Source organism: Bombus flavifrons, chromosome 13 (genome assembly GCF_040668555.2).
Source record: "Bombus flavifrons isolate JBK064 chromosome 13, iyBomFlav1_principal, whole genome shotgun sequence".
In the NCBI taxonomy this organism is placed as follows: Eukaryota; Metazoa; Arthropoda; class Insecta; order Hymenoptera; family Apidae; genus Bombus; species Bombus flavifrons.
Window position 1 is genome coordinate 8,853,435 of NC_138454.1, and position 12,382 is coordinate 8,865,816.

The 12,382-nt window shown below is 44.5% G+C and overlaps 1 protein-coding gene across 3 annotated transcripts in view; it reads left to right on the top strand.

Moving 5' to 3' along the window:
- sano (CABIT domain-containing protein serrano) overlaps window positions 1–12,382 on the top strand; it is a 144,325-nt gene that overhangs the window by 128,297 nt on the left and 3,646 nt on the right. The gene's annotated exons all lie outside the window — the stretch shown is intronic.

Sequence of the window (12,382 nt, forward strand, 5' to 3'; positions counted from 1 at the left end):
ATCGATGCATCGATGCATACAGCCACGACCAGGGAACATATAAAATGCACGGGTTATTGTCGCCGGGACCCTTACCGACAGCTGCTCGTTAGTTGTTGCCAGCCGCGGAGGTGAACCAGTCGAACCTACTCTTATACTGGGTGTTTCCCTTCGAACCGATTATCGCGACTGTCCCAAAGGTTTTTGTCAGAAGTGCATTTGAAAAGTTAGTAGAAACGTTGCTTCCTTCAGGCTCTATGTAGCTATATCGTATTCCGTACTCTTTTCAGAAATCCATTGTTAATGCTAAACCCTGATGGAACGATCTCTGTATGTTCGAAAAGTTTATTACGAAAAGCTGCCTACTGTGTATTACGAAAACGACGCTTGTGCTATTTTTATTTCCTTTCCTTATCTTCCATGGATACCTGGAGATATCAAATAAGAATTAAGAAATACCGAAGACTGTACTTAAGATGCTAACAAATTTCACAATAGATATGCGACCTCCGCTCCGAAAGCTATCTGTTACCTACATTATCTACCTTCTGCAAAGTATTCTATCGTTTTAACAGAACTCTGAGTGAACTTTGTACTCTGAGAACGCGGATATGTCCTGATGGAAGAATGAAAGATGGCTTCGATTTCCGCACGGAGAGCCAAAGAAATTCTTCCGGACGAAGAAGAAGTGGCCGAAAAACGGAAGAATTCGATGAAAATCGTTCCGAGAGGAACACCCTGTGCTTGTGCCGAGTGGAAGGCGAGCACAGCGCCAGAAGAGAGCAGAGGAGAAGAAGAAAGCAGGCGAAGGCAAAGTAAAGGGACAGACCACGCCTTGCGCCGCCTTGGCAGTGGAGAGTTCGCCTCCGCTTCTTCGCCTCACCTCGCCTCGAGCATAACTAATATATCGACGGGTCCGTGCCCCTCGCCTCCCTCGCCCCTTTCCGCCCCCTCGTCCTCTTTCACCTCTAGCACCGGCGATCCGCGATTCACGTGATCCCTCTGACGCTCGAGCACTCGCGAACACGCGACTCTTCCAACAACTCTCGATGCTCTTCACGCTCTGGCCTTTCACGCTCTGATTCGAGATATTCCGATGCGTTTGCCTTCTCGAGAAACACTGGCAACAAGCATCGACGAATACACGTAATTTTCAAACGTTTTATCAAGGAACAATGACTTTCGCTGGGAATTCAGACGAAATGGTGGAATTTTGGGGATCACGGTTAGATATTTCATCTCTGAGGATTCGGACGAACTCGTTGGACGCACGCATAAGTTTCGTAAAAGCATTACGAAAAGATCAGCTTCTAACAAAGCTCGTTTCAGAATGGAGGATACCATTTGCTGAATACGTAGGTATCGCTGTTCGCTACCAAATGATTGGCATTTAACAAAGCTGCATTTTCGTTCCAGAATACAAGATACAGTCTCCTGTACAGTTAGAGGAATGCACAGATGCAAGTACAAATAGATTTCATCGAGTATTAAGAAAAATGTATGAAAAATGTAATGAAAAAAAAAGTATGAAGGAAGCTGCAACCTTTTTTAGAGTAGAAGACGTTTAGCTACCTGCCATTTCCTGAATAATTAAAATACACGTAGAGGAAGGTTTCGCGGAATCGCGAGGAAAAAATTGACACACTACGCGTGTCGCCGGTCACGCCAGCAGATTAAGTTAATACCCTCGAGATCGTATCTTTCGCAAACGAGCGTTACGCGGATGGGAACAACTCCACGAAGGTCTCGAGCACGGTGTCACTGGGTTACTGGAAAATTTTCCAGACCAGCAATCGCGACAGCAGCCGCGGCTACTCGCCGACATTCCATTCACGATCGAACCTTTATCGTCGTTAATTGAGTCGCCAGCGTATCGACCACGTGTTTCTCCTATTTTAAATTCAGTCGCGAATGTAATCTCGAATTAAAACTCGCGCGATCTTTGTCCCAAGCCTGTCCAAACAGGAAAGGAAAAATCAAAAGGCAAAGGTAAAAAGTTGAAACAGCAAAATGCAGAAATCTTCGTCGAAAAGTGATACGAGTAAAAAATAAAGCAGACTTCTTTGACAATGACCCACGTTTTTATTCGAACGCGTGGAAAGTTGCAAAAATTCTTCAAGCTGAAGGAAAAAATCAACTTATCTTTCAGCTGAAAGGATCGAAAGCTTGAGAAGGTTTAGACAGGCTACCGACTATCACGTATCGAGGTGTAGCGATTGACGAAAGATTCCGCCGCTTCTCACAGTGTCACTGGGTTAGTGGATAATTTTCCAGGCGAGTAAGCGCGCCGCGTGAGAGCGAATCCGAGCGAGTTGCATTGCGGCAACGCGATTCGCTCGAACGTGCCTCGATAGCGGAGCACGGGCACGAGAGCCTCGTAAACTATTTGCGTGACCATAAAAATCGAACGGAACATTAGCAACGCGCTTGCTCGCTCTGATATACAGAGCATTACGCGCGGTTAATTGCCCGCGAAATTCAAAACCTCCGTGTTTTCCACTTGCAACCGATCATTCGCCATTCGTAACGCGCCTGTAAACTTTACAAAGATATCCGGCGAAAATTCGTCGACTCTACCGATTGATTTTTGTTCCTGACACTTGTCCCACTTGTAAATAATTAACTTTGAACTTTTTAAAAAATGAACGATCGAGGATTTTGAGATTCGCCAGGCGATTTAGAGCACGAGAGCAAAAATCGAATCAAAGCGTCGTTAAATCCGAAGATAATTCGATAAACAAATACTCGAGCTATCTCTGAATGCAAAAACCAAAGAAAATGAGTAAAATCTCAGCGTTCCCGCGGCAACATGGTATAGACGCGAATTAATAGGCTCATCGAGCTTCCGTTCCGATACCGAGCGAAGTAAAAAGCGAGCAAGCAGCGATCAAGAAAGCAGGGGGTGGGGGCCGATTACGACGCGATCCGAGGAGAAAGAGAAACTCGTCATCGATAGCTGCTCGCCTGCAGGCCATGAGATCCCTTTAATCGGTAACCCTCTCGGCTGCTAAATAAATAACATTGTATTACACACCGTCGCCGATCTCCGCATCTCACGGAAGACGAAGGAACGCGCGGATCGTTTTCCCAGGCGTGTGCCTGTGTGTTGCACTCCCGTTATCGTTATCCTCTCTCACGTACGAATCGACGCCGCGCGCCGCCCGATTCAGCCTCACGACCGCGCGAAACCCGCGCCCGTTCACGGTGCTGCTAACGGTGATCGATTTTCCGACCACGGGAACGATACTACTCGTGTAAACGTCGGTATGGCTGACCTATGGGTTCTTCCATTTTCCATTAATCTACTCGAAATCGGTCTCCAGCTAACCTAAGACCTAATTCTAATAAAAGACCTATGATCCAACGATACGAAGCGAAGATTAACATTATGATAAAGATAAAAGAAGATTGCAGCAATGTTCATTTACGGATTGAAATAGCAAGCACTTGGCACTTTTGCGACGAAACGCGATAAACGTTAAAACATTGCAACGTCGCATCGTGCCAAGCGAAGCTTCTTAGAAAGATACAGCTGCCTGTTTAAAAGGTCCCGCGTACCGAGAATCAAAAACTAGTTTCACCGTGGCTCTATCGGACCGTTCGCACATTCGTCCTCTGCTATCAGAGCGGACGAGCATTTTTACGTGACGAGACAAAGAAACGAGTGTCGATAACGGTGCCGTTTCCCTTGTCTCCTCCTCCTCCTCCTCCCCTTCCCATATCCCAATCTCCGCCTGCTTTTCTCTACGCGTTTTCTTCCATCATGGAACATCCTCTTCTTCAGCTTAGAAATAGACGCTCGATCTCACGGATTTCCACTTTCGATTCGTTCTACATGGAAAATCGTGTTCTCCGCGTGAGAAAATCGCGTTCGCTACTGGAACGCGCCAAAGCCCTTAGTTGCTTCTTTTCTTCTTTCGTCTATTCTTTTCTTCTTTCCGTACTAGGAGGAACGATCGTTCGAGGCTCGATCGTTTCACCGTTGGAAATTGTGCGTTGCTGGTATACGTTGGTGAAACGGAAACGAAGGGCCACAATTATAGCAGTCGTTACTTTTCCCGCTGTAACCAGAGTGACTATGTATCTCTCGGTCGATTAACTATGACCTTCGCCGCTCTGGCGAACGTAGAAACTCGGACGAACACTCGTACGCGAACATAACCTCCTTCTATTTATGTACAGGGTGGTCCGACTACCTCGATGCTGACTGCTGTTTGAAATTTGTACGATCGTGTAACTCGTGTTCGAATCGTGTTCACGATAATGGCGAACGTGTACTTGCTTATAGTTGATAGTTGAATGCTGTGATCGATGCAAAACATTGGTTCCATACGTCAGTCCTAATGTTGGTCCTGTAGTCCGCGCGAAATAGATTGTCAAGGTCGCTTTCCCTGCTTCGAACAGCGTCCATAGTCACTCTCCTCTTTGTAATTTTGTTACGTGCATGGACGTTTGATCTTTTCCATTTGTAATATGAAAAGAAAAAAGATAATATGAAATAGTAGAAGAAGTGAAAAAATATTTTCTCACAGTCTTAAAATCGATTTCCTTCATAGTCGAACTTTCTTTCCACCTATTTCATTTACCTTCTTCCATTTACTTTCGTTTGCGTAACATAATCGTGAGAAACTTAAAATCGATATCTCGTAACGATACCGGCAATCTCTTCCCATAACCGTAACTCGAAACTGATCTTTAAGTTGCGTCAAAATATTCACTGGAAGAAAACGTCGTCCATCGAGACCCTTTTCCAGGCATTTCCGACGGACGCCTCGATTAATTGCCTCGATTAAGGAATCACCATAATAATCGTGTGCGCGATCGAGGTCGACGTTGGGTGGAAAAGCTTGCGTATCCTGCACTTAGAAGGAAAGGGTGCAATTATATTTGCAAATAGGCGAGTCCCTTGCATGCGTGGCAATGCAAATCGCGTCAAGACCTTTGACTGCCTGAGCTTCGAACAAGATAGATAAAGATAGATAAAGAAATAAACAACTGATTTGAGAAACTATCAATTACGTGGATCGATTGCCAAAACGGATGGACTCGTTTCTCTAATTTTCCCTTCTTGAAAGTTGTCACGTTAATTTTTTCTTTAAAAAAAAAAAGCAAAAATCGAATATAATCTTCCGAAATTAACCTTCTCAGAGAAAAGAGCAACTTTATCCTTTCCACGTGAGCTTTTACGTCCGCGTTAAAAGATATCTCTCAACAGAAAAAATTAACCTTCGTGAATATCCTCTTGCCGATAGCGACTTTTTACGTTGCGATCAGGATGCTTTCGGGCGATAGGCAAATATCAGGTCTGTAAGTATGAAACCGGAATTTGCTTATAGATGGCCCTAGCTGATAATGTAGTTATCACTAAACTGCGTCATTGATGCCAAAAGTCTTTGTTGGCATTTTCGACTCAGAACAATACAAGTTTCATATAACAGCATAGTTTGTAATAGCGTTGAACATGTCAAATTTTGTGCCTGGAAACTACGATTTGCGGACAGCATTGATTTTCTGTTACCATTTGAAGAAAACTGCTGCAGAATCGCATCGAATACTTGTCGAAGCTTACGGTGAGCATGCTCTTGGTAAATCACAGTGCTTTGAGTGGTTTAAAAAATTCAGAAGTGGCAATTTTGACGCGAGGAACGAAGAACGTGGAAGACCACCGAAAAAGACCACCGAGCTGTTAAAACCTGGCGGAACCATTAATACCGAGCGCTACCGGCAACAAATGATCGATTTGAATCAAGCTTTGCGTGAAAATCGACCAGAATATCAAAAAAGGCAACACAAAGTAATTTTGTTTAGTGATAATGCACCATCACATACAGCAAAACCGGTCAAGGAAACGATCGAAGCGTTCAGTTGGGAAATACTTTCGCAGACGACTTACTCACCAGACTTGGCTCCGTCCGATTACTATTTATTTGCATCGATGGGACACGCACTTTCTGACCAGCACTTCGCTTCTTACGAATATGTACGAAAATGGCTCGATGACTGGTTTGCCTCACAAGAGCGACAGTTTTTTTGGCGTGGCATCCACCAATCGCCAGACAGGTGGGAAAAATGTATAGCTAGCGATGGGCAATACTTGGAATAAAATATTTTTAATCATTTTCATACAATAAACAAAAATTCCGGTTTCATATTTACATACCTGGTACTTTCTGTAGCCACGATATCTCCGTCGAACATTCGACGTACGCTGCTCGTTACCTGTTGCTGCGAAACAGACGTTGACCGCAACACCTGCGGAAATCACGGAAGATCACGGAGCTGGTTGCGCAACCAGAGGGCTAGAGAACGAGGCGTGATGGCTGGAAATCAATTAGGGGTATACGTTGCATCGGCACCAATTAAGTTTTCTCCGGGCGACAATGATAAATTGTGCCGGGCGTCTATTGCGGCCGGCCGATTATAAAGGTCACCGAGTGAAAGTGCGCGGCCAATTAATACCGATCGATACCGAGCGCGATCCGTTCCGATAATAATTACCCACCGCATCAAGTACGCGCGAAAATCCCGTCTGTGCAATTGCCAAGCCGTGCAACCCGTACGTAACGATTTTCATCGTTGGCAACGTTCACCTTCTGGCTCGTCATGCTTCTCTCGATAAACCATCGTTCCAAGAGAATGGATATTCATGAAGGAAGCTACGCGAGAAACAAACTGTACCATGTAGACAGATGTAATTTAGGAAACTGTCGGATTATACTTGATCGTATTTTGGATTATCACAGAGATTTGTTTTACGCTCGGTCGTTATTTGTTTCGACTCGAGGCTGATTCGAGATTTGTATTTTGTCAGCATCTGTCACGAAAGGAAAAAGATTATGACATAGGGTTTCTTGATTGTGCAAAAAAGGAAAAAAAACGAAGAATCTATCCAATAAGACGATGACAGGATAAAATTGCGGTATCCTAAAAAGGAGACGAAGAGGAATGATGCCTGCTTGCGCGTGATAAGTGTGATGTATCTGCATACAGGGTGTTTCAAAACTGCACGTTCAATCGCTGATCTAAACCTCGTCCATCTTTTCTATTTAAATTCTCCAACATTTTATCGAACAGCAAAGAAATTAAATTGACAAATTTGTATTTTAAACGAGTGTGTCAGGATCTCCTCTCGACTTTGCCATCGCGATAAAACTAGCTTTACAGGATTTAGAGGTTAGATCGGAGTTCGCAGAATTCGGAGTTCTTTTCCGGTCGACCATGGTCAAGCCGAATGGAGCGAAGCGATCTGGGTCGGCCGATTGCTAACAATGCGCTTTGTGCAGCGCGTGCAGCGAAGGAAGGAAGGTACGATCTACGTGTGCATCGGAAAATAGCTGGCTGCTCGCCTACGTGCACGTGTCATGCAGTTGGCTCATTCGTTCCCTGCTATTTGTTGTTACATTTTCTCCCTTTGACAAACTGAATCTAGTTTGAATGTCCCTTTGAAACACCTCTGGACTCGCGCCTTATGTTACCGTTACGCGGCTTCATGTCGTATTCGCTACCCTTATCATTTGAATTTATTGGTCTTATCGCAGTGAGCTATGGCGATACGTCTACTTTCCGTACATGACAAATATTGGAATTTTCGCGAATAAAAATTTCCAAGCAGCAAATAGATGCAATTGTGGAAGAGTAAAAATAATGAAATTTTAAAACGTCGCCACCTTTAGAATTCTTTCGCCAAGTATACGTACGTTAACCCCAAAGGTATCAAACGATCGAACGGGAAAGAAAGGTTTTACAGCTCGATTTTTCCCTTCCACGTGCCCCGAGTCTCGCCAGGCTACGCTCTTCCCACGAATTTCATTCTCGATAAGCGGCCAAGATTTAACTAAGATTCTCGTATTAGTACGGCTGAGTAGCATAACATGGTTGAGAACGGTACATGAGACGGCGACAAAGGCCGCTCAAGTAACTTATGGGTATGAACTCTGCAAAAGGACTTCCTGTATGACCTCTGATCGGGAAACAAGGCCGTGGCCACGAGCTGACTCGTTCCACCAGCTAGACGCCGCAAGTGCGGAATATTCTCACCGTGTTGCTTCATCCTTCGTTCTACTTGGTCACGATGCAAAAACTTTATGAAAAATTCCGATTACCGATAAGAGAATTTACTTAACCGGCTCGATCATCGTTTTCTCGGCGGACTTGGAATAATTCTACCGCTGGAGCTTTTCCAGAAAGCTGACACTCAGAACGGTGTTTACACAGTTTAGAACTGTGAAATACCGTTTGACAAATTTGTCAATTGACTGATTTTTATTTATTTATTTAATTACGAACACCAGAGGAAAACTGTTCGCCAGAAGTGGCACGCGCGACAGTTCACCAAAATCGTCGAAGAGGAAGCGGCGTACCATCGAGTAGGGGGGAACCCACTTTGCTTGGCAATCGCGTCACGCTCGTTTACGCTAGTTTACGCCAGTTTACACAAGCGATATTATGTTAAGACCCATCTTTACGAGGGCCGACAACGTCTCGTGGAAAATATCCTCGGGTTTCGACGTTATTGGCGAACGGAGAAAAAGAGGAAAAGAAAGAAAGTAAGAGGAACGCAGAGTTGCTGGAAAAGAGAGACGAAAGCTGTGTGTTAGCAGCAAAGCGAATCCCAAAGCGAAGTGTTTCCTTCGAGACGATCGCGGCTGAGATATGACGTCCGACTGGCTGCCAGGCTTTGAAGGGCTTCGCAAACGATCGGTCGTTGAACCGCGAATCGTTCTTGAAGCGTTACTCCCCAACGATGGGACGTGCAAATTTCACTGGCCGACATTTGCCTGTCTGGAATTTGAGCATCCTCCGCTTCGGGCTATTTCGAGCCTGTAGCACGTTCTGAAATTTGTCTCTATCAAAGAAATTTTGAGTGCCAAGCTCTTGGGTTTTTTTTTTGGAACTTTATATTTGGATAAGTTTGATATCGCTGTTTGTAAAATACGATATTCCTCGAATTTATGAAATTTTTCATCGTCGAGTAATCATTTGAAATTCCAAGTTCTCGTATTGTCTAACCATTCTTGAATATGGTATTAAAGGAGGATATTTCTTCGTAAGAAAATTGTGAACAATAGCATTCACGATTACCATAAAATTTTACAGCCGTCACTACGATTATTATCGTTAAACGTTAAACCTTTCCATTGCTTTGTGGCACGACAGTCGGCATATAATAGCAGAAAGGAAGCAATTAAAATTCGATAAAAGGGAAAAGCGTCAGCTGCGTTCGATTTTCGTGTGGCGTACGGATCCTGGCGAATCCTACGCCACTGCGGGGTAAGAAAGAGCGAGGAGGAGGAACAAAGCGACCCACGCTGCTACGGGTATCATCATAGTCATATTCATACGCGAGTGTAAGGGCATTTCAGCACTGGGACAATAGCGAGAGCGAATTTTTTCGCGGCTGGATTGCAGCATGGCTTTTTTGTAGCCACGCGACGAAGCGACGTCGACTGCCAATAAAGGTCCTCCTTTATGAAGCCTGCTGTAAGTACCTGGTCGCAGCTGTCCGCACGGAAACGGGCCACTGTAACCATTCTTTGTTTTCCAACCTTTCAAACATTTCCTCTCTCAAACGACCATTCTACTGTAACTTAAAAAATTATCGTAAAATGTTTCGAGGACGTCGCATCCCAAAGACGAAGGCTTAAAAATCCTTACCGTCTCGCTTACGGATTTTTCATTTTCCACGTTTTTTCCATGAAATAACTGCATAGCGTGTTTGAATAGAATATAGTGGCTTGGTTCGACAAAGTTCTTTCAGCGCTTCACGCGACTTCAACATGATAAACGGTGGCAGGTACAACAATGGGTTCATTACCGAAAGTTTGGCCCAGCTTGGGTCCCCTTAGCGAATCCTGGGCCGGCGAAGGGGTCCGGGTCGGTGACCTCTGCACACCGACGGCCGGACCGCGGCACCGGCCTTTGCGAAAAGTACACGTGCACCGAGCAAACGTCGCTTCTAACACGAAGAATTTTCGTCGACGCTTAAAAATTGTTCTTCAACGATTCATAATACGATGCGTTAGTAAGCTATGAAAATATTACTATTTTATCGACGTGCTAATATTTATGGCTTTGGGAACGATAGAACGATCGAAGCGAGAGATTAGATCATTCTGAAACTCGTAACAGTTTGTAATATTTCCTTTTTTCGAAATCGCGAGGTATAATTTTCTTTTGGTTGGATGCGGTGGTCACACATAGTCGCCGAAAAATAAATACATGCACGGTCATTGTGCGGCCACGCACGATGAAACAACGGCAGAAGGGTTTTTGTTCCAACGTATGGCGTACCATGCGCGGCGACTCGTGTCGTGTCATTCACTCGACGTGATACGACGCCACGAAAGAGACTGTAAAAGCCAACTTCTTTTCGCTCTCGACGAAAATATCCTGTTGAAAAGGATTCTTGGAAGAGTAGCTGAAACTTTCCTCAACCCTTTGAAATTCTTCAAACTGTTTCACGTATCATTCGTCACACTTCGCAAACGTTACATCTTCCAGTTTATCGTTGTTCACCCTATTCTTTAGCGTACGGTTACGGTACGGTAACGACGCAATACGGTTTGCGTTTAACTCGAATAGAAAATAAAATGTGCGGTCTATATTTAGAATCGATCTTACGCAGAGATTCCTCTCGCGTTTCAATTTGCCTCTTGCCTGCTTTCAATGCAAATAAAAGGAGGGGGAAAAAGAGAAAGAAAAAGGAAAAATCACGTTTTCGATTTAACATCAGACGCAAAATTAATGATCGTTTACGATTATTAATAGCGACGCGAAAGCCTCGACCGTCGTCGAACGCGAATTTCGCACGATTATCGTCGAATGAAATACCTCGGCTGAGGCTCTCGTAGTAATTGCTACGTACCGTCGAGTGATAAATAATTTGCAAATATGCCGCACCGTGCAATGACAACATTGTACATAGGGGCGGGCTCTCGGTATCGATAGTCGCCTGGAGATTTATCGATTCGTTCGATTGCCGTTTCACAAACGCGACCTTGAATCCCTTGCATCCTTTGTCTTGCTCCTTTTTTCCGCGCGTACGTCCATACACCGCTCTATTAGTTGTTCCATCTTCTTCTATCGATGGTGGACAATCACCGATGTGCTTTCGCTGATAAGATTTATCGCTTCAGTTTGTCGAAGATAATCGTTGTTTAAGCTTCGTACTCAAACCTCAGATGGATGAAACATGTCTGTTGATGGAAACATGAAAAATCCGAGTCGAAAGACACTGTGATTTCTATTCCGTCAAAGGAACAAATCTTTTCTAACAAGTTGTTTTTCGAATCGTTCGAAACTTCGTTGAATGAAAGGAGTAGGTTCGAAAGATAACGGAGAAGTGAGGCGAGGGCCATGCGAGGAGAGACGAAGGAGGAGAGAAGCTATTGACCCGTTTGATTGATTAAAACGTCGAGCTCGTCGCAGTTGTTCGATCGCTAAATGAATTTCGTTCGCCGCGCTAGCCAGGTATACAAAGCGGTGCTTTAAATCTTCGGGGCTTAATAATAATCAGTCTGAAGGCTCGTAACTCTTCGCCGTGAATCCTCTGTCTGGGGGGACGTTGAACGCAACAGGCTAGATGGAACGCCATCGTGAGGGCGTGCTGAAGTATTCGCCCCACCGAAGTAAAGCCAAGAAGAAAACTGCGTTTCAAAATATATTTTATGCACTTACTTTTCTCTTTTCTTACTTCGATAATAAGAGATTGATAAAAAAAAAAGATAAATATAGACAGAGATTAGAAATATTCAGATAGTCGAGAGAGTGGAAGCCTGTGGGTGCCATTTACCATTATTAGAAGCACGTTATTGCGCCACCGGTATTATTTTGCGGCGATAATAAATCGTCGTGAAATTTTAATTACCAATTGTATAAAACTCTTGGATATTCTTAGATATTATTAGTCGTAAGGTAAACGTCTGGAACAGCTGTAAACGACGGCATTTTCTGCCCTCTTTACCTTCCCCCTGTCATCTTTCTCATGAATCATCTTGATAACGATCCACTTGTGCGATGGAATCGACGTATTTCATTACTTATTCGATCATGACCTATCCCGCACGGGTCGCCGCACGTCCTCCGCGAATAATAAAGCGGTCGTTTTAACACTGCAAACCGCCACTGAAATTCTTGATGTTTCAATTGAATTTCAAACGGAGCGTAAAGCGCCGCTAACCATCTTCAAGATGCACGTATATGTATAAGAGAACGCGAGCACAGGATGGCTGGTGTGTTCGTCTGGCCGTTTATTATGGCACCGAAGGAAATTACGAACGCGCAGCCTGTGGCCGTGGCGGTAGCCGAGTGGTGCGCGGGAATATACGAGTGGCGGCAGGAAATGAACGCCAACCTCGAAAACGCGGATCAGCTCTAGTGCCTTCGTGTCTCCTCTGACTGAACG